The 19820-nt window shown below is 40.4% G+C and overlaps 1 pseudogene; it reads left to right on the forward strand.

The window, feature by feature from the left end:
- The window catches only part of LOC139419195 (probable ATP-dependent RNA helicase DDX10), a 119869-nt pseudogene that overhangs the window by 44053 nt on the left and 55996 nt on the right, over positions 1-19820 (forward strand).

The raw sequence follows: 19820 nt of genomic DNA on the forward strand, positions 1-19820 counted from the left end.
GATTGAGTGAAAGATGAACGGAATCTGCTCCAGAGCGCTCAGGACCTCCGACTGGGGTGAAGGTTCACCTTCCAACAGGACAATGACCCTAAGCACACAGCCAAGACAACACAGGAGTGGCTTTGGGACAAGTCTCTGAATGTCCTTGAGAGGCCCAGCCAGAGCCAGACTTGAACACAATCGAACATCCCTGGAGAGACCTGAAAGTAGCTGTGCAACCACGCTCCCCATCCAACTTGACAGAGCTTGAGAGAATCTGCAGAGAAGAATGGGAGGAACTCCCCAAATACAGGTGTGGCAAGCTGGAAGCGTCATTCCCAAGAAGACTCAAGGCTGTAATCACTACCAAAGGTGCTTCAACAAAGTACTGAGTAAAGGGTCTGAATACTTATGTAAATGTAATTGTTTTTTTGTTGTTGCAAATGTATAAAAAAAACTATGCTTTGTCATTAGGGGGTATTGTGGGTAGATTGAGGAAGAAAAACAATTAATCCATTTTAGAACAAAATTTGGACAATGTCAAGAGGTCTGAATACTTTCTGAATGCCATGTATGTTTGGATTTTTTATACATTCTAAGGCTGCATGATGCGACTAATGATTTGAAATATTTGCATGAAAGGCATGAGCTCTGCTTTGTTTCTTGCACAGAATGCACACACTTCATCAGTCTCTCATTCACAACTTGACAAGACCTTAGTGTGGCCACTGCTCCCTAAAAAAAATCCATGCCCTTTGCTACCATTGGCTGCAATGATAATAATTATAAATCCCTTCTCTATACTGCGTGTTCCAAAGCACCTTACATGGTTCTCTCAGATATCTAATTTCATATTAGCCAATGCCCATCACGTGATCTTGTTTTCTCACAGGCTTCTATCTCAGCTCCGGAATATGCTACAAGTGAAGACCCAATTGCGCGTGTCCTTTTCGAATTCGGATGCGCAAATGACAGATTTTAGAACTGTCTACGTTTACTTTTCGTTAGCCAACAAGATGAGTAGACCTGACGAACAGCAAAAGCACTAGCCTATGTCAATCTACTATCCCCTATAGTACAAAAGTTGACCTATTCTATTGGTCTTCTGTGTGAGGAAATAAATAAATATTCCAAACCGTCTGGGACAGTTGTGGGATGCGATAGATCCCAAATGTAATACAACAACTCACATCATAAAACATTTTAAAAGCAATGAGGCTGATGCAGCAGATCAGAAAGTTTAGCTTACAATATATATAAACTATTCAGCCATTTCCTCACATTATAACCGCAGCAATGCACACACTGCATGCAGTAGGCTATATTACACTTCCTTGTGTTACAAAATACATTTTACCAAGGCAAATTTTAGTCTTCATGTTCTGAATCATACATGTGGTGGAGGTCTTAAAAGTTGTTTCTGCGGATTACAAAAAGCTAAATTAGCATGACACAAGCCAAAATAAATGCTTTGAAAATATGACGCTCGCAGTACGCCCAGTGCTCTGTTAACATGTCAAAGAGACGCTTGTTTTCCTGAGAAATATTTTTAAAAGAACAGGAATTTCGTATTAATATGAAAAACATGTACTAAAATATGTAAATACTACATGTTATGACTAAAAATCACTGTCTTGCCTCTTATGTCCTCCGGATTGGAGAAGATGACGATTTTAAATGGTGCACCTGTCAGGTAGCCTTAATTCTCGCACAGCATCCAGCCTAGCTGACGCGATGCTATAGACGAGTAAAAGTTGTAGCACTAATATTTCATTGGGGTATAAACGTAGTCACCTATAGGTGTGGTACATTTAATTGCTATTAATGATTTTAAGAAACATGGATTAAATTTAATGGTCAATGGTAATTTACCATTTAATGGTAAATTGTCTTGGTCTGCCCTGAAATATATGTTACTTCATGCAGTAGATATTTCTATGTCCTGCTACTGTGATATTCTATAAAACGTACCATTAATATTTTTTCTCTGACCTCTATTGATTTAGTCACCCAAGTAATTTTTATGAGGGTAAAAACTCTTCTGAAAGGATTATGATAGAGACATGAGGTTTGGACCATTGGTTTTCTTAGAGGATTAACTACACAATTATCAGATTTTACCCATTGGTCAAAATATGCATTTATGATTGGAAACCCTACATTATGCACACTGTTCTTTACAGAGCATACATAAAACAAAGATTATATGATCTGGGGCTTCATTAGAAGAAGCTGTGTCATCCCCCCTCATACTAGCTTAGCTTGAGCTGAATTGGCCATCTCTAGCTATTTTAAGCCTTTTTGGACCATGACATGATGAAATCATCGTCAATCATTATCACCTATCAATAGCAATTATGACTTAATCCCTAAATTAACCAAACATTTCAGAAAATGTGTAACTTGTCATCGTCTTCTCCCTTGTGGCACTCTTGATAGTTCTCTGGGCCTTGCTGTTGCTCCACTGGTGCGTTTTCTCAACAAAGCCCAAAAGCAGAGAGCAGACCCTGGGCAGAATAGCGGGCAGGGAAAGGTGGCCGAGTCTGAAGAGGAGGACGAGAAAGAACTGAAGAGCTTCAAGGCTCAGCTCAGAGGAGATGGGCCCAGTCCCAAAGCTCGGAGGAGGAGGTGGTTGCGGGTGCGGAAAAGTTACAGCTTGGGCCTAAGGGTCTCTTCTTTGGTCCAGATGAAGAGGAGGATAAAGATCTGAGGGACTAGGACCTGCTGACAGTGAAAAGAAAAGATGTCTTCAGTCTGGAGGAGGTAGACCAGGATGATGAGGTGAGGTGGTCTGGGCTGTTGTGGTGCCAGTTTTTTGGATTAAGAAACCAGTGTTTCTTAATCCTGGGGCCGCAAATGGGTGCACCTTTTTGCCTTAGCACTATACACCTGATTCCACTAATCAACTCATCAAACTTTTAATTTGTGGAATCAGGTGGGTAGTGAGTGCTAGGGCAAAAACTAAAATGTGCATCCCTTTGGATCCCCAGAACCATGATTAAGAAAAAATATTACTCCCGTTGCATTTAAGTTACTGAACATGTTATACATACACAATTACTTCATGTTATTCTCCACAGTGACATGTAATAGCTTACAGTAAGAAAAAAACAAAGTTAATTAGGAAAATGGTGTGAAAGGTAAGAAAATAGTTCCAAAAAATTTTGCTAAAATGACCAGTTGTGGAAACCCAAATGGCTATAGTATATACAGTACATTTCCTTCAAAAAGTATACACACTACTTGGCTTTTTCCCTTATTTTGCTGTTTTACATAGTGGGATTAAAATGTATATAATAAATAACTACTGTTTACACAAAATGGAAGAAAAAGTCAAATCTTTGTTAAAAAATATTTTTTTGAATGTATGAAAAGTAAATCACTATCATGATTTATACAAGTATTCAACCCCCTGAGTCAGTACAGTTGAAGTCGGAAGTTTACATTCACTCATTAAAACTTGTTTTTCAACCACTCCACACATTTCTTGGCAAGTCGGTTATGAAATCTACTTTGTGCATGACATTTCTCTAACAATTGTTTACAGACAGATTATTTCACTTATAATTCACTGTATCACAATTCCAGTGGGTCAGAAGTTTACATACACTTGACTGTGCCTTTAAACAGCTTGGAGAATTCCAGAAAATGATGTCATGGCTTTAGAAGCTTCTGATAGGCTAATTGACATAATTTGAGTCAATTGGAGGTGTACCTGTGGATGTATTTCAAGGCCTACCTTCAAACGCAGTGCCTCTTTGCTTGACATCATGGGAAAATCCAAAGAAATCAGCTAAGACAAACAATTGTAGACCTCCACAAGTCTGGTTCATCCTTGGGAGCAATTTCCAAATGCCTGAAGGTACCACGTTCATCTGTACAAACAATAGTACGCAAGTATAAATACCCTGGGACCACACAGCGGTCATACCGCTCAGGAAGGAGATGCATTCTGTCTCCTAGAGATGAGTGTACTTTGGTGCAAAAAGTGCAAATCAATCCCAGAACAACAGCAAAGGACATTGTGAAGATACTGGAGGAAACGGGTACAAAAGTATCTATATCCACAGTAAAACGAGTCCTATATCGACATAACCTGAAAGGCCTCTCAGCAAGTAAGAAGTCACTGCTCCAAAACCGTCATAAAAAAAGCCAGACTACGGTTTGCAACTGCACATGGGGACAAAGATTGTACTTTTTTTTTTTAAGTGTCCTCTGGTCTGATGAAAAAAAAAATAGAACTGTTTGGCCATAATGACCATCGTTATGTTTGGAGGAAAAAGGGGGAGGCTTGCAAGCCGAAGAACACCATCCCAATCGTGAAGCACGGGGGTGGCAGCATCATGTTGTGGGGGTGCTATGCTGCAGGAGGGACCGGTGCACTTCACAAAATAGATGGCATTGTGAGGAAGGAAAATTATGTAGATATGTTGAAGCAACATCTCAAGATATATTGACCCACTGGGAATGTGATGAAAGAAATAAAAGATGAAATTAATCATTCTCTATTATTATTCTGACATTTCACGTTCTTAAAATAAAGTGGTGATCCCAACTGACCTAAGACCGAGAATTTTTACTAGGATTAAATGTCAGGAATTGTGAAAAACTGAGTTTAACTGTATTTGGCTAAGGTGTATGTAAACTTCCGACTTCAACTGTACGTGTTTAAATCACCTTTGGCAAAGATTACAGCTGAGAGTCTTTCTGGGTAAATCAGTAAGATTGTGAAACACCTGGATTGTGCAACATTTGCCTTATTATTATTATTATTATTATTATTTTTAAATTCTTCAAGCTCTGTCATCTTGGTTGCTGATCATTGCAAAACAAAAATTTTCAGGTCTGGCCATATATTTTCAAGCAGTCTTAAGTCAAAACTGTAACTAGGCCACTCATGAACATTCACAGTCTTCTTGGTAAGCATCTCCAGTGTAGATTTGGCTTTGTGTTTTTAGGTTATTGTTATCTTCTTAAAGATTAATCTCCCAGTGTCTGGTGGAAAGCAGACTGAACCATGTTTTCCTCTAGGATTTTGTCTGCGCTTAGTTCTATTATGATTATTTTTGTTTATTCTGTTAAACTCCCCAATTCTTAATGATTACAAGCATACCCATAACACGATGCAGACACCACCATGCTTGAAAATATGGAGAGTGGTACTCAGTAATATGTTGGGGAAAATCCAATAAAACACAACACTTTGTATTCAGGACAAAACATGTATTGCTTTGCCAAATGTTTTGCAGTATTACTTTAGTGCCTTGTTGCAAACAGGATGCATGTATTTTATTCTGTGCAGGCTTCCTCCTTTTCACTCTGTCAATTTAGGATAGTATTGTGGAATATCTACATTGTTGTTGATCCATCCCTGATGCCCTGAGTCATTGGCGCTTGGTGTGCTTCAGCCTGGCTTTGCCTTGCATTTCTGTAGAGTTCTGTTGTTTATTAAACTTCCATCAAAGTTAGGTACAACATGTTCCAGAAGGCTTAATGACTCCAGTCTACACACACCTGGCAGTGGATGGATACGAGTTAATGTCAGATTTCATTTTGGCCAGATGGTTCCTCTCTGCTGGAGAGAGAACCGGTAAATCACTGTTTGCGCTGAGTACCCACCTACAGGTATGTCCCTTAGCAGGGGATGTAGATGCTGAAGTGGTGACCTCATCACAGTAATCACTCTGGTTTGAGTGATGAGCTTATAACATAATTAAATGGCTGAGACTAAACTGTCTGTTAAGTGAGGTGTAGGCAGCTACAGCTCTTAAACCCCTACACAAGTGCACACTTGTGTGACTCAGCTTATTACCTTTTTGCCCCTTTCTCAGGAATTGGAGTGGGCTGATTGAAATGCTCAGTTTTTCCTGGAGGAAAATGGTTTGTTCCAAGCTATTTGTTGCTTATATTTAGAGTTACTGTGCACCGTGAGGCAAACCATTTGGGCTAGCTCCCATGTGAAGTTGGGAATATAACATCCTGGTTTTCCCGCAGAAAAATGACAGCCGTACGATAGAAACAGTTTGGAGAAGAAGAGTGTTTGAATAGAGGTCAGGGTGAGTTTAGCCATCTCCGGCTATCTCTTTCATTGACTCCTCTGCAGTGGGATAATAATATGCTGTAGGTGGCAGAGTCACAGCTGCTGTAGTGTGCCTTCAGCTAGAGTGGGAGGCTGCGGAGTGGTGCTTTTCTTGTCAGACATGATTCACTGTCTTCAAATGGGGGAGGAAGATTTTATTTTTTGCTCTTCATCACTATAGATTCAGTGAAATAATCTAGATAAATGTGGCTATCTACAGTCTCATGAGAGGACCGGGTCAGATAAGGGTCTTTTAGGGCCATTGTATATTAAATCAGTAAAATGAACATGTCTTTGTTTGCCTAGGGGAGAAATGGTTTATAATATAGAGGAATTTCTTAACTTATTCAGGTCAACTTTCAACAGTTATAATGAGTACCCCCAAAAAACTTGCCAACTGTCAGTTTACACCGACTCCTAGAGAAGCTTTTTCTCCCTGAAATACCTGTCGACTCTTCAGACCATATACTTCACCTCCAGCATGTGACAATAATTAGGCTGATTTGTGACACTGTCACTATGCCTGGGGATGCTTTCATCTCCTCTATCGAGATCCGGGTGACTTCACCCGTCACCCCAATTTTTCAATACAGCTGGCAGGGTCTGTTCAGCTCAATTGCCTCTGAAATTGTCACAGTACCAGGAGAAACAGAAAGCCCTCAACATTTCTACTGTCGCTGGCCTTATCCTGCCACTGAGGGGCTTAGAAGCTCCTTCAGATAGTGTTTCAAGAATTATGGGTGGTATTGACGTTGTGGGTGGTATTGATGTTTTAAAATATCAATCATGTCAATGACTGCTGTCTTCTGGTACAAGGTATCGAGCATATTCATACCATTCTACTAATTTCATGGTTTAACCAAAAACGTTAGGGTTAATCAGGGTTTTTGTATACTCCATCAATGGATAACGTAAAATAAACTCATTATTTTCTTCACACGTGGATGCCATCATTTATTTTTGGTCTTTGAGGTGGTGATAGCCTAACATAATAACACATCCTTCATTGTGTCCTTTTAAATGTAGCTTTGTGAGTATGAGATTGATTGAGGCAATCTTGTGAGAGCAGCCCCCTCAGCCTGCAATAACAATCTCAGGGAAGGACATAAGTCCGTTGACAGTCCTCTTTGTCAAATGACACCTTTCATTGGGAACGAACCGCATGGCAATTCCATTATGCTAATTGCATCCTTGTCGTCCTCTCACACCCTTACTTTGAGAAGAAACCGTCTCCTGCCAAACCCAAATACCCTTGGACATCGTGTTGTAGGTCTCTCCCAAATTGAGAAGGTTTAGGCCTAGCCTTATCATAGAGATGGTATTCTATAGGCTTATATAGTATTTTTATTTGATTTATTTATTAAAAAAAATATTAAAGCAAAAAAATATTTCAAAAAGGAACTGATATTCACAAACAAACACAATGCAAGACAAAAAAAAACATCAATCATACAACACATACAGGCCTCCTGAGCGGCACAGCAGTCTAAAGCACTGCATTGCATTGCTAGAGACTTCACTACAGACCCTGGCTCGTTCCCAGGCTGTGTCACAACCTGCCGTAATCAAATCAAATTTGTGCTGTCACATGCTCTGAATAAAACAGGTGTAGACCTTAAGAGTGAAATACTTACTTAGAAGTTTTAAGAAAAATAAGTGTTACATAGATAAGTAAAAAATAATAATAACCTAGTTAAAGAGCAGCAGTAAAATAACAGTAGCAAGGGGCTACCGGTACAGAGTCGATGTGCGGGGGCACCGGTTAGTAGAGGTATTATGTACATGTAGGTAGAGTTAAAGTGACTGCATAGATAATAACTAGAGTAGCAGCAGGGTAAAAGAGTGGGTGAGTGGGGTGGGGGGACAACAATGCAAATAATCTGAGTAGCCATTTGATTAGCTCAGTGGTTCTTAACCTTGTTGGAGGTACTGAACCCCACCAGTTTCGTATGCGCATTCACCAAACCCTTCTTATTTGGAAAAATAAAATATGATTTTTTCAAAACATAGGTATATATTTTACTGGTGCACAAAATGAACCGTGCAATAATATCACTGTGTTCAAAGAACAAAATCATCAAAACATGATTTTCACACAAAAACAAAAACATAATAATGAATATTTACTGCAAATCAGTGTGACTTCTGCTGGTGCCTTTCAGAGACCAGTTCAGAAATGCGCGGCTTCACCTTGGCAAGTGCCACTCTCATGTCATTTTTGCAACAAAGTCTGTTCCTTTTCTTCGTTTTTATGTCCAGCATCCTTGAAAAGGATTGCTCACAAAGATATGTTGTAACAAACGGTATGAAAATCTCTAGAGCTTTCTTAGCAATAACAGGGTACGTTACCATTTGTTGACACCAAAACGTTGAAAGTGTTGTTGTTCTGAAGAGTTGCTGTTGAACCTGGCTCTGCTGAATTTCAATGATTTCATTGAGGTATTCATCATTGACATCTGTTGTCTCAACACTAAATGTGAACGGCTGTCTCACCTATGCTGGATATGACTCTCTTGTAGGGAAGTATTCGTCGAGAGACTTTGCAAGCTCATCTAAGTGCGTGGCAATTGCTTGCTTCAATTCCACGGGTACAGAAATGTCTCCGATTCCAGATACATCTTCGATCTTACTTACACAGTCGTCCAGCAGGGGAAAGTTTGCGAAGTTATTGTTCTCTGTTCGTCGTTTCCATAACGGTAGCTTTTTTTGAAAAGCCTTCAGGTTTTCCTCCGCTTCGATGATGTTGACTCCACCGCCCTGCATCTTTTGATTGAGATGATTGAGAGCTGTGAAGATATCAGCCATGTACGCTAAAATGAGAATGAACTCAGAATTTTTGAAGCAATCTGCATGACAATGTTGGTGCTCTTGCAAAAACAGGGCTAATTCCACACGCACGGCAAAAACACGATTCAGCACCTGTCCCCGGGATAACCACCGAACATTAGAATGGTACAGAAGTACCTCGAATTCAGAGCCCATTTCTTTACACAGCTCACTGAAGATGCGGTGCCTCAGAGCACTAGTTTGCACATAGTTCACGCATTCCACTACAATTTTTTATACTTCTGCCAGTTTCGGAGGCAAGGTTTTTGTTGCCAACGCATGCCTGTGCAGAATACAATGCGTAACAATGATGTGTGGTGCATCGGCTTTCACTAGCACACTTAAACCAGACTTTCTTCCCAGCATGACTGGAGCTCCGTCCGAACAAACTGCAGAAACCATATCCCACAAAAGATTGTTGTCTTTGAAGAAGTCATCCACAAGTTTCTTCACATCGGCTGCCTTAGTTGTTGTTGTAAGAGGCTTACAAAAAAAAAATATTCCTTTATCACGTTGTCTTTCACATAGCGCACGAATACAGCAAGCTGGATTAGATTGGAAACGTCTGTGGTCTCGTCGAGTTGAAGGCTGAATTTTGCCGGGCTTGAAATCAGATCTGCAACTACTTGAGCCAAGATGTCTTTGCTCATGTCCTCTATTCAGTCGCTGATGGTGTCATTTGAAAGAGGAATTTGGGATAACTTAACTTCAGCCTCTTTTCCCAGCATGATTTTCGGCATCTTCAACACAGCTGGTTTTATGAGTGTTTCACCAATGGTGTGTGGTTTGCCCTGCTTTGCGATCAGGTAAGCAACTTCGTACGATGCTGTGAGGATCGGTTTGTTGATGGGTACAAAGCCGAGAACAGGCAGAGTAGCCTTTTCATCGAATCTGACTCTCTTCACCTTGAATTCAGCGAGCGTTGTGTTCTTGTATTTTCCATCTCATGCAGCTTAAGGAAGTGTTCTCTTAGTTTTGCCAGTGCTAGACTAGAATTGCTCAACTTGGCATTGCAAATCATGCAGTTAGGACGCTGACTCCCATCACATTCCGTTATACATGTGAATCCATATTGTACATATTCGTCCGACCACATTCTTTTTTTGCTCGACATAGTATGTATGAAGGGATTAAAATATTAAGAAAGAAATCACAAGACGTACCATCACGACAGTCACAAGTCGACTACTGAGTGCACCAAATTCCCTGCAGCACAGATAGGCCAAGCGATGTAGCGTGATCACCTGCAGCCTATGATGGCCAAGCGGGGCGTGTCATCACGAATCATATGAGTCGGATGTGTGTCTTGACCTCCGCCGAACCCCTGAGACTGACTCACCGAACCCCTGGGGTTCGATCGAACCCAGGTTAAGAACCACTGGATTAGCTATTCAGGAGTCTTATTGCTTGAGGGTAGAAGCTGTTTAGAAACCTTTTGGACCTCGACTTGGCACTCCGGTATCGCTTGCCGTGCGGTAGCAGAGAGAACAGGACAGATCGGGAGTCCCATAGGGCGGCGCACAATTAGCCCAGCGTCGTCCGTGTTAGGGGAGGGTTTGGCCGGGGGAGGTTGGCCGTCATTGTAAATAAGAATTTGTTATTTTTATGACTTGCCTAGTTAAATAAAAATAACATGGAAGCACTTGTTCACAATCAGATCAAGTAACATTTGATTTGTCACAGGCTTCAAGACTAACAGTGAAATGCTTACTTATGGGTCCATTTCCAACAATGCAGAGTTAAAGATAAGATCAATTAAATAAAAATGTAAATATTGTCACGATGACTAAAAACAAACTGAATTACAAATAATAAAACAAATACTAAAAATAACATACAATACAGTGCATTGGGAAAGTAGTCATACCCCTTGACATTTTCCACATTTTTTTTTATGTTACATCCTTTCCCCCTCATAAATCTACAAAAGAAAATACCCAATAATGACAAAGCAAAAACAGGGTTTGAGAAATGTTTGCTAATGTATTAAAAATAAACTGACATCACATTTACATAAGTCATCAGAACCTTTACTCAGTACTTTGTTGAAGCACCTTTAGCAGCGGTTACAGCCTCGAGTCTTCTTGGGTAGGATGCTACAAGCTTGGCACCCCTGTATTTTGGGAGTTTCTCCCATTTACCCTTTGCAGATCCTCTCAAGCTCTGTCAGGTTGGATGGGGAGTGTCGCTGCACAGCTATTTTCAGGTCTCTCCAGAGATGTTTGATCGTGTTCAAGTCTGGGCTCTGGCTGGTCCACTCAAGGACATTGAGACTTGTCCCGAAGCCACTCCTGCGTTGTCTTGGCAGTGTGCTTAGGGTCGTTGTCCTGTTGTCAGGTGAACCTTTGCCGAAGCACTCTGGAGCAGGTTTTCATCAAGGATCTTTCTGTACTCTGCTCCGTTCATCTTTCCCTTGATCCTGACTAGTCTCCCAGTCCCTGTGCTGAAAAAATCCCCACCGCATGATGCTGCCACCACCATGCTTCACTATGGGGATGGTGCCAGGTTTCCTCCAAACTTCGCACTTGGCATTCAGGCCAAAGAGTTCAATCTTGGTTTCAGCAGACCAGAGAATCTTTTTCTCATGGTCTGAGAGTCCTTTATGTGCCTGGCTGTCATGTGCCTTTTACTGAGGAGTGGCTTCCGTCTGGCCTCTCTACCATAAAGTCCTGAATGGTGGAGTACTGCAGAGATGGTTGTCCTTCTGGAAGGTTCTCCCATCTCCACAGAGGAACTCTGCAGCTCTGTCTTAGTGACCATCGGTTTCTTGGTCACCTCCCTGACCAAGGCCCTTCTCCCCCGATTGCTCAGTTTGGCCAGGTGGCCAGTTCTAGGAAGAGTCTTGGTGGTTCCAAACATCTTCCGTTTAAGAATGATGGAGGCTACTGTGTTCTTAGGGACCTTCGATACTTCAGAAATGTTTTGGGTTCAGCTGTAGAACTTTTTGAGGGTCTGAGGGCCCATGCCAAATCTTTTCAGCCTCTTGAGGGGGAAGAGGAATTGTCGTGCCGACTGTTTGGTGTGTTTGGACTAGGGTTGGGCGATATCCAGATTTCCAGACCTTGATACCAGTGGCGGTCGGTGATGTTTAAGATGAAGGAAGACACAAATGTATTTTATGAGTTTGGCCTTAATTCTGTTACAGCATATTGGATGACTGTCATTCATATTAAATTCTCCCAGTTCCGCTACACACAGCCTATGTCGTTGTCACCATATTAGCTAAAGTAAAGTAACGTCATAGTCAACATAGCTAATAGAAGGAACGAGTTAGTAAAACCGCTACAATCATGTAGTACAGTGTAGTAAGCAGTTTATCAGTTACACCAGTGGGCCCCGGTGGCAATACTTTTTGTAAAACCAGAAGCTTACCTTGACTTGGAAGAGTTACCGTGTTGGATAGCCATAGCCAGCTAACTAACATAGCATCCCTCTGTTTGAGCCTGGTGTTTGAGGAGGCTAAACTAAGTAGCTGCATTTGCTAGCTGTGAAAGTTAGAGAAAAAATGGAATATAGCAAGCTCTCTCTGTTTTTGAATACATTAACTTGTTCAAAACTGTTAACTCGGTGAGAAAGACAATAGTTTAACACACTACATTTTATGCACTGCAGTGTTACCTAACTGTAGCTTATGCTTTCACTACTAGATTCAATATCTGATCCTTTGATTGGGTGGACAACATGTCAGTTCGTGCTGCAAGAGCTCCGATAAGGTGGAGGATGTCCTCCAGAAGTTGTCATAATTAATGTGTATGTCTATGGAAGGGGGTGAGAACCAATATTCCCAAAGGACGACGGAAGCTAGCTGTCCTCCGGCTAAACCATGGTGTTACCCTACAGTGCTGTTGAGGCTACTGTAGACCTTAATTTATTAAAACACTTTTGCAATTATTTGGTAAAATGTGAATATGTTTTATCTAAAAATAATAACTTTTTTAATGTTTCACTATTTTTATGAAATTCACAGAGTAGGATGGTCCTCCACTGCTTCATACTGTGCCTGTGCCATCTTGGGATATATGTGATTACCGGTAGTGCACACAATTCGTGGAAAAATATTTTCAAATGAAAAAATAAGCCTCTAAGACGTAAATTACCAGAATGCTAACAAGTACTAAGGAATCCCCATAGCAGATGATAGGTAAATGCTAACAAGTACTAAGGAATCCCCATAGCAGATGATAGGTAAATGCTAACAAGTACTAAGGAATCCCCATAGCAGATGATAGGTAAATGCTAACAAGTACTAAGGAATCCCCATAGCAGATGATAGGTAAATGCTAACAGACACATGTAAATATTTACTTCTAAGACAGATAGTCTATTGCACCTTGCAAATGCCGCTCGGCCATCGCTCATCCATATACTTATATGTACATATTCTCATTCACCCCTTTAGATTTGTTTTTATTAGGTAGTTGTTGGAGAATTGTTAGATTATTTGTTAGATATTCCTGCACTGTCGGAACTAGAAGCACAAGCATTTCGCTACACTCGCATTAATATCTGCTTATGATGTGTATGTGACCAATAACATTTGATTAGATTTGATACCATATTGGGGTATACTGTATTACCGGAAGTGCACAAAAGGGGCGCTAATTCAAAATAATTTATATTTAATATTTTGGGGGATGCACCAAACAATTTAGGCTGTAACCAAGAAGCTTGATCTTGACATCTGTCCAATTTGCTATCAACTTAGCAAACCAAATGCATGTCTGGAGCCCTGAGCTGGATATAATTTGTTTGACATCTTAGATTTCAAAATACCCCGGTATACGGTAAAACATGATTATTGTTTACCTGGGGTAATGTTTGTGGTGGTTAATTTCTGTATTACAAAATGAGGAGAGAGACAAACTTAACACACCAGTCAAACTACATATTTAATAATAAGAGCTTTGCAATAGCAATGACTTTCAATGATGTGCCATTTCTAATGATCCATTGAAAGTGACAACACAAAAGTACAAAGATCTTTTATAGCCAAGATACACCCCTCGCAACCTACACGACGAACAACAGATACATAGAATGGTCACAAGGTTAAGATTTGTATGAAAGGTATCTATAATACATAGCAGACAGCAACTGTTGTGTCAACAGTTTTCATTGTAAAGACCAGTGTTTGGTCCTCCTACTCCAAACTGGAACCGTCTCACCCTGGTACGGTATAGCACAAAAATATTACCTCATGTTATCTGGAATGCTCTTTAGGTTTTATCACCTAAAGACATCGTAAATCTCCTCCGTCAGTGCTATCTCATAGAGGCCCATCCTCAGTAGAACACACACACAATAGTTAACAGAATACTCTATTCTGTCGAATAAAACAACCATTATAATACAATACAAGCATTATAACATAATCTTGCAATTTCCACATGTTTCTATCCATATTAATTTTCTCTGGTTCACTTACTATTGGTAAAATGGCCTTAGGAAATTGTTTCTATTCTCCTTTTAACTTTTGTTTTCCGATTGATACCGTTTGTGATCAAATGTTTTAAAGACTGAGTTAATTCCAGACGGGTACATTGTTATGCTACCATCTGGGGTTCTCTCTGCTCTTTTTTCAGTCTATTGGTGTTTTTTCAAAAGTTATAGAGTTGTTGATGTAACTTAATAAGTACCTGCTTTAAATGCCTGGTGTATGCTCTGTTTTGTTTCCCAAGCAAGTGTTTTAGAGAATTATTACTGTCAATCTGGCATTTAGCTAATGTGATGAAACAGTTTGACACTGAGCCTCAGGACTTTTCTTCTCAGTCGAGTTAGTTAATTTCTCTCTTCCTCTCCTTTACGTTATAATTATTAAGAGCGAAAATAAAGAATGCTCAAACTCTGACCATAAAGACTCACCTTTTGCATAATGCTAAGTCCTCTGAGGATGTGTTGACTCCCCCATTCCCCCCTATTGACAGTTGTGTTTGGTCTGGCCCATTTATTGAAGGATTGATTGTTTCATTGATTGACTGAGCATCTGATTCTCACTCTAATCCATTAATTGTCCCTCAGCCATTCATTTCAGGACCGGCATGAATGTCAGCACCGGTGTTGAGGAATGCTCCTCAACGCACAACTGTCTAGTGATGGAACAAGCAATAAATCACCTCCAAGATTTTACTTACCCTCTACTATGATGTGTCTAATCATCACATTTCATTATGAGTACATTCTTGTTTTAACCTGAATCCATATTGAAGTTTGTTTGCTGTCCTTGCCTAACTAAAAGTGCTAAATACATTTAAAAAATGCTTATAACGATATCTTAACTATAAGAATTTGTTTCAATGTCCCTCCCATTCAAAAAGCCAACCTGCCAGGTACCAAACCTTGAGAACATTTGAACTCGCAAGAAAAGAGCAACATGCACTGGAATACTGGGCTTTTGCTTACTCCAAGGTGAAGTAGAGCACGTGGCCTTAAATCGGGATCAAACATTTCTCACAGTCCTTTTTTTCCTAAGCTGATGAAATAAAGAAGGGGGGTAAGATTTGACTTTGTGGCTCCTATCTCCTTATCTTTTCAAATGCATACAGAAAGCCATGCCCCTTTGTGGAAACCGCTGATATTGGATTTCTAATCAAATTGGTTTTTCCTCTTTTCGACAGGGCCCATAATTTTGCCATAGAAATGCAGTGCAATAACTTCACACCCAAAGAGATTGAATTGACTCATTGAGAAAAGCGGCGAGACTGTGCCTCCAGTGGGAAAGAGCTTATTAAAACAGGGTGGGCTAGGTAATTCCTAACTCCACCTCCCAATTTAGATTCTCAGTGAGGAGATAGAAACTGGGGCAGGAGGGGGAGTAACATTTACTGATTCGTTTTGACAAGAGAGTTGGGACAGAGCGGAGCTGTTGTTGTCATGTATCACTAATTATGTGCTCACCTCACTAGGTTTATGAAGTGAGTTTTGCCACAGGTTGTTTCATTTGCTGACGGAATTAATCAAATGCCCCCCCCCCCCACACACACACAGAGACGTCCTTGCCCCTGCCTCACATTCTTGTATTGCTCCGGTAGCCTGCTAGTGTCCATTGTTGTGCAGAGCAGTTCATTTTGTTCCTTAATGTATTCCGACTGGTTGCTGTGGCTTTGAATAGGGCTCTCAAAATGTATGGCACTAACTTCTATTGGCTGAGTCTATGTTTGTCAGCAGAACAAACTGTATAGAAATGCAATGGAAGTTTTTCTCTCAATTTTTCTGAGATTACCTTTAATACATGTATAGTGAGAGAATTAACAATTATTTCTTGGTTTGGGGGAAATTGAATATCTTTCAGTATGACAACATTCCCAGCATGATGGCCATTATTTCATATTTATGCCACATCCTTTTGAATCACATTTTTCTCTCTATCAAATGCTCACATCGGTTATTTCTAATTGAAGATGGTGATCAATGTCCCCAAGGGAGGGATGACTTCAGTTATTAAACCATAAAATGCACAACCTTGCCAATTGAGACCAAATACGTCAATATATGGTTGATCGAGCACACCGACATAAATTGTGTAGTGGGTCATTCTGATGTGAAAACATAATCAGGCATGCAGTATTTATTAGGGCTGGGAATTGCCAAGTACCCCACGATACAATATTATCAAGATAGTTAAGTGCCGATAATGTGATTTTATTCGATTCGATGTTCCGAACATATTGTTCACCATATGTCTGCTGCAGGGGGAAAAGAGAGTCATGAGAAAACAAAGAGCTGAAAACAAATTGGCTCCCTATTTAAAAAGATGGAGAACAAGCTAGGAAAGAAACATACTGCCCTTTTGGTGCAGGTAACTAGCCAACTAGCTCAAAAATATAGAGATATTGTCGATCTGATAAATCGTCAAAAACAATATCCCCATATGTAACTATATATACTTTTTGTCTCGTCACTAATATTATGCCTCCTTCCAAGTGCCGACTCAGCAGTCTACTGCTCGTTAAACTTAAGTCATATTCCAAGGGCTTGTTTTATTAACACCCTAGGCAAGAGCGCTCTCTCTATCACTCTGGATACGAGAGAATATATGCTGGAATGTGCCAAGGAAAGTTGGTTTACCCTCTGCTTTGACTACAACAACAAAATGGGTTGTTTGCACTGAATAATCCCTAGGGAATAATCACTGTTGCGGAACAGCAATTCAGGAGTGAAAGATCCCCTTAATTTATGTTATGTCTAGTGTCCTTGTCAACTGCTTAACCAGAGATGATCTGTTATCTGGGCAAACATTGGAATGTTGTTTGATGTTGCAGCACTGTAAAGCCTGCAGGTTGGATTTGGCCCAGATCCTAATTAGAGGAGCAATGGAAAATTCATACATTTCTTGAATCAATGTTCCAGAATGTAGAGGTTTTATTTTAACTATAGTGTACCACTGACCTTAGTCTTGATTTCTACCTCAGAGGACAGGCCAGCTGCCCTGTAAGTAAATCGTTTTGACACAATTTGATAATTCTATTCTTTACTACCAAAATAAATGGCAAAACCTCCCTCTGTCAGGGGCTGGGAATTTCATTGTGTTGCACAGTTAATTTGCTGAAGCAATCAATGAGTGGACAGTATTGGTGGTTCTCTGTGAATTTGTCTTTGTCAGCATTCCTGAGTCTCCAGTCTGCTGACCTACTGTCTAGCTACCTCTAGCCGAGATCTGCAGGGACAGACTGTTTCAACATGATCAATGTTATGAGGTGTTACATTGGCAGTGAAATTGTGTTAGGTTGATATGTACATATATGCAGTGTTCTGATCATTTCCCCTCTCATCACAGGAAAGCGACAGCAACACCATGAAGAATACTGAAAAAGAGACAAAGTTCAAAGAGGCCAAGAAAGTCCTGAAGAGAAACTTCCAAGTCAACACCAAATGAGTCTTCACGGAAGAGGGACAGGTCTGTACAAACATTTTTCTTCCTGACGACAAATTTTTATTTTGAGTCAGATCCAATAATAACTTGTTTTGGTGGCTTCAGGCTAAGCTAAATGAGAAGACCATTTATTGTCAAAACCAGTTTGTTTACCTCACTAACAGCCTTTTCACTCAGAGAAAATTAGATGGCACGTGATGTTTTGTGTATTGATGCTCAGCCAGCTGAAAATTCAATTAAGGACACTAAATAGTGTGTGTGTGTGGGTAAACGTGTTTGTGTGTGTGTGTGTGTGGGTAAACGTGTTTGTGTGTGTGCATGTGTTGATTCCCATCCAGCTGAAAATTAGATGGCAAAGTTGCAGTGTTGTAATTTAACTGTGTGATGATCAATGCCCCTCTCTCCAGATGGTGCAGCAGTGGCCACCACTCCAGAGGACGGCTGTGCCAGCCACGGAGGGGGAGGAGGATGATGGCACAACTGGCATTAATGTGGAGGAGGCCAGAGAGAGGCTGCGCCGAGAGGACCTGGAGTTTGACAAGCTGGAGCACAGACGTAAAGTCAAAGAGAAACACAGGGTAAGACTGTAGTACATCTGTCAAGTTAAACAAACTCACAGGTTAAGACTGCAGCACAGCTGTAAAGATCAGTCAAAAACACACAACGTTGAGCAGAAAAAGCAGGCAGAAAAAACACAGGGTAAGACAGTACACTACACTGCGACCAGAAACAATTCACCCGGATAATAATAGTTGTAATTATGACTTCGCTGTGCCATAGAGAATAAGCTGATTAGTGACCATTATGCTTGCATCATTACTACAGAGAAAACATCTTATTTCTAGCCCAAACCAAGCAAATTATTTTCTTTCGCAGATTTGCAATACTGCATTTTACATTCATAAACCATGTTGCGGGCCTTTCTAAAACTACTCGCAAGCTAACAACCTGGTAACCACAGATAATGGTAACTTATCGAGTTACAATCATTAATACCTTGAATATTTTTTTCTTCCATTGGGCTCTTCCATTTCTTTGTGTACTCCTTATAAAAAATGGCAGTGTAGAACCCTGCTGTAGTGCAGTCACATCGTAAAACAGTAGCTCCACTAGCCCATAGAGCAGCTTCAGGGTGCAGAGAGAGCGTTTTATCCTAATGGTTATCTGCAGATAGGTACAGGAGATACATGCTGCTAACAGACTGCACAAATAAATAAATACAAGTAGTGAAAATGAAGTACGAACCGCATAATAATAACATGCATGACTTAATGTTTTCCTGAATTGTAACTGCTGCAAGGTCCCTTAAGGTACCTCAACCTGGTTGGATGTTTAGATGTATCACTGTCAATGGAGCCAGTTAAAGGCTTTAACTTAATCTCCCCACTCTGCACCCAGCAGGTATGGAAAATAAATGTCACAGCTGTGACACGTGCACACTCACTCACACATACGCACAGACACAAATACACACACATTCAAAGACGCATACAAACTCATAGACGCACACATTCTCACACACACGCCCGCCTGCCAGCCCGGAGGTTATTACCTCAGTGATTGAGGAGAGGCATGGGCCAGATGGGGTTCTGGAATGACTTGAAGCAGCTGTTGTAGCTGTACGATATCAATGGAAACCAGATGAAAGCGATAGCAAGGCCAAGCGTTCAATAAGCTTCAAAATGTGCTCTGCACATTAAATTCAATAACCCCTCAGATAGGGGGACTTAATAGTTATCAGCCTCTAGGTGGTCTTTATGGGCCTTGTATTGGGCTTATACAGTGGGGTCTGAAATGATTGACACCCTTGATAAAAATGACTATAAAATAAATAACAAAAATACTAAGCTATATTGTTTGTTTAAAAAAAAAAAAAAAAAACTAATACAATTGCTTAGAAAAATAGATTTTGATGAAAGGTGCAATGTGCAGATATTGCTCCCTAATTTCCTGCTTGCTAAAATTGTAATAGTTTGCCTAATTTCAGATTGTGACACCGTAGGGATGGTGCCAGGTTTCTTGCAGACGTGACGTATTTGCATTTAGGCCAACGAGTTCAATCTCGGT

Source organism: Oncorhynchus clarkii, chromosome 10, assembly GCF_045791955.1.
Source record: "Oncorhynchus clarkii lewisi isolate Uvic-CL-2024 chromosome 10, UVic_Ocla_1.0, whole genome shotgun sequence".
Classification (NCBI taxonomy): Eukaryota; Metazoa; Chordata; class Actinopteri; order Salmoniformes; family Salmonidae; genus Oncorhynchus; species Oncorhynchus clarkii.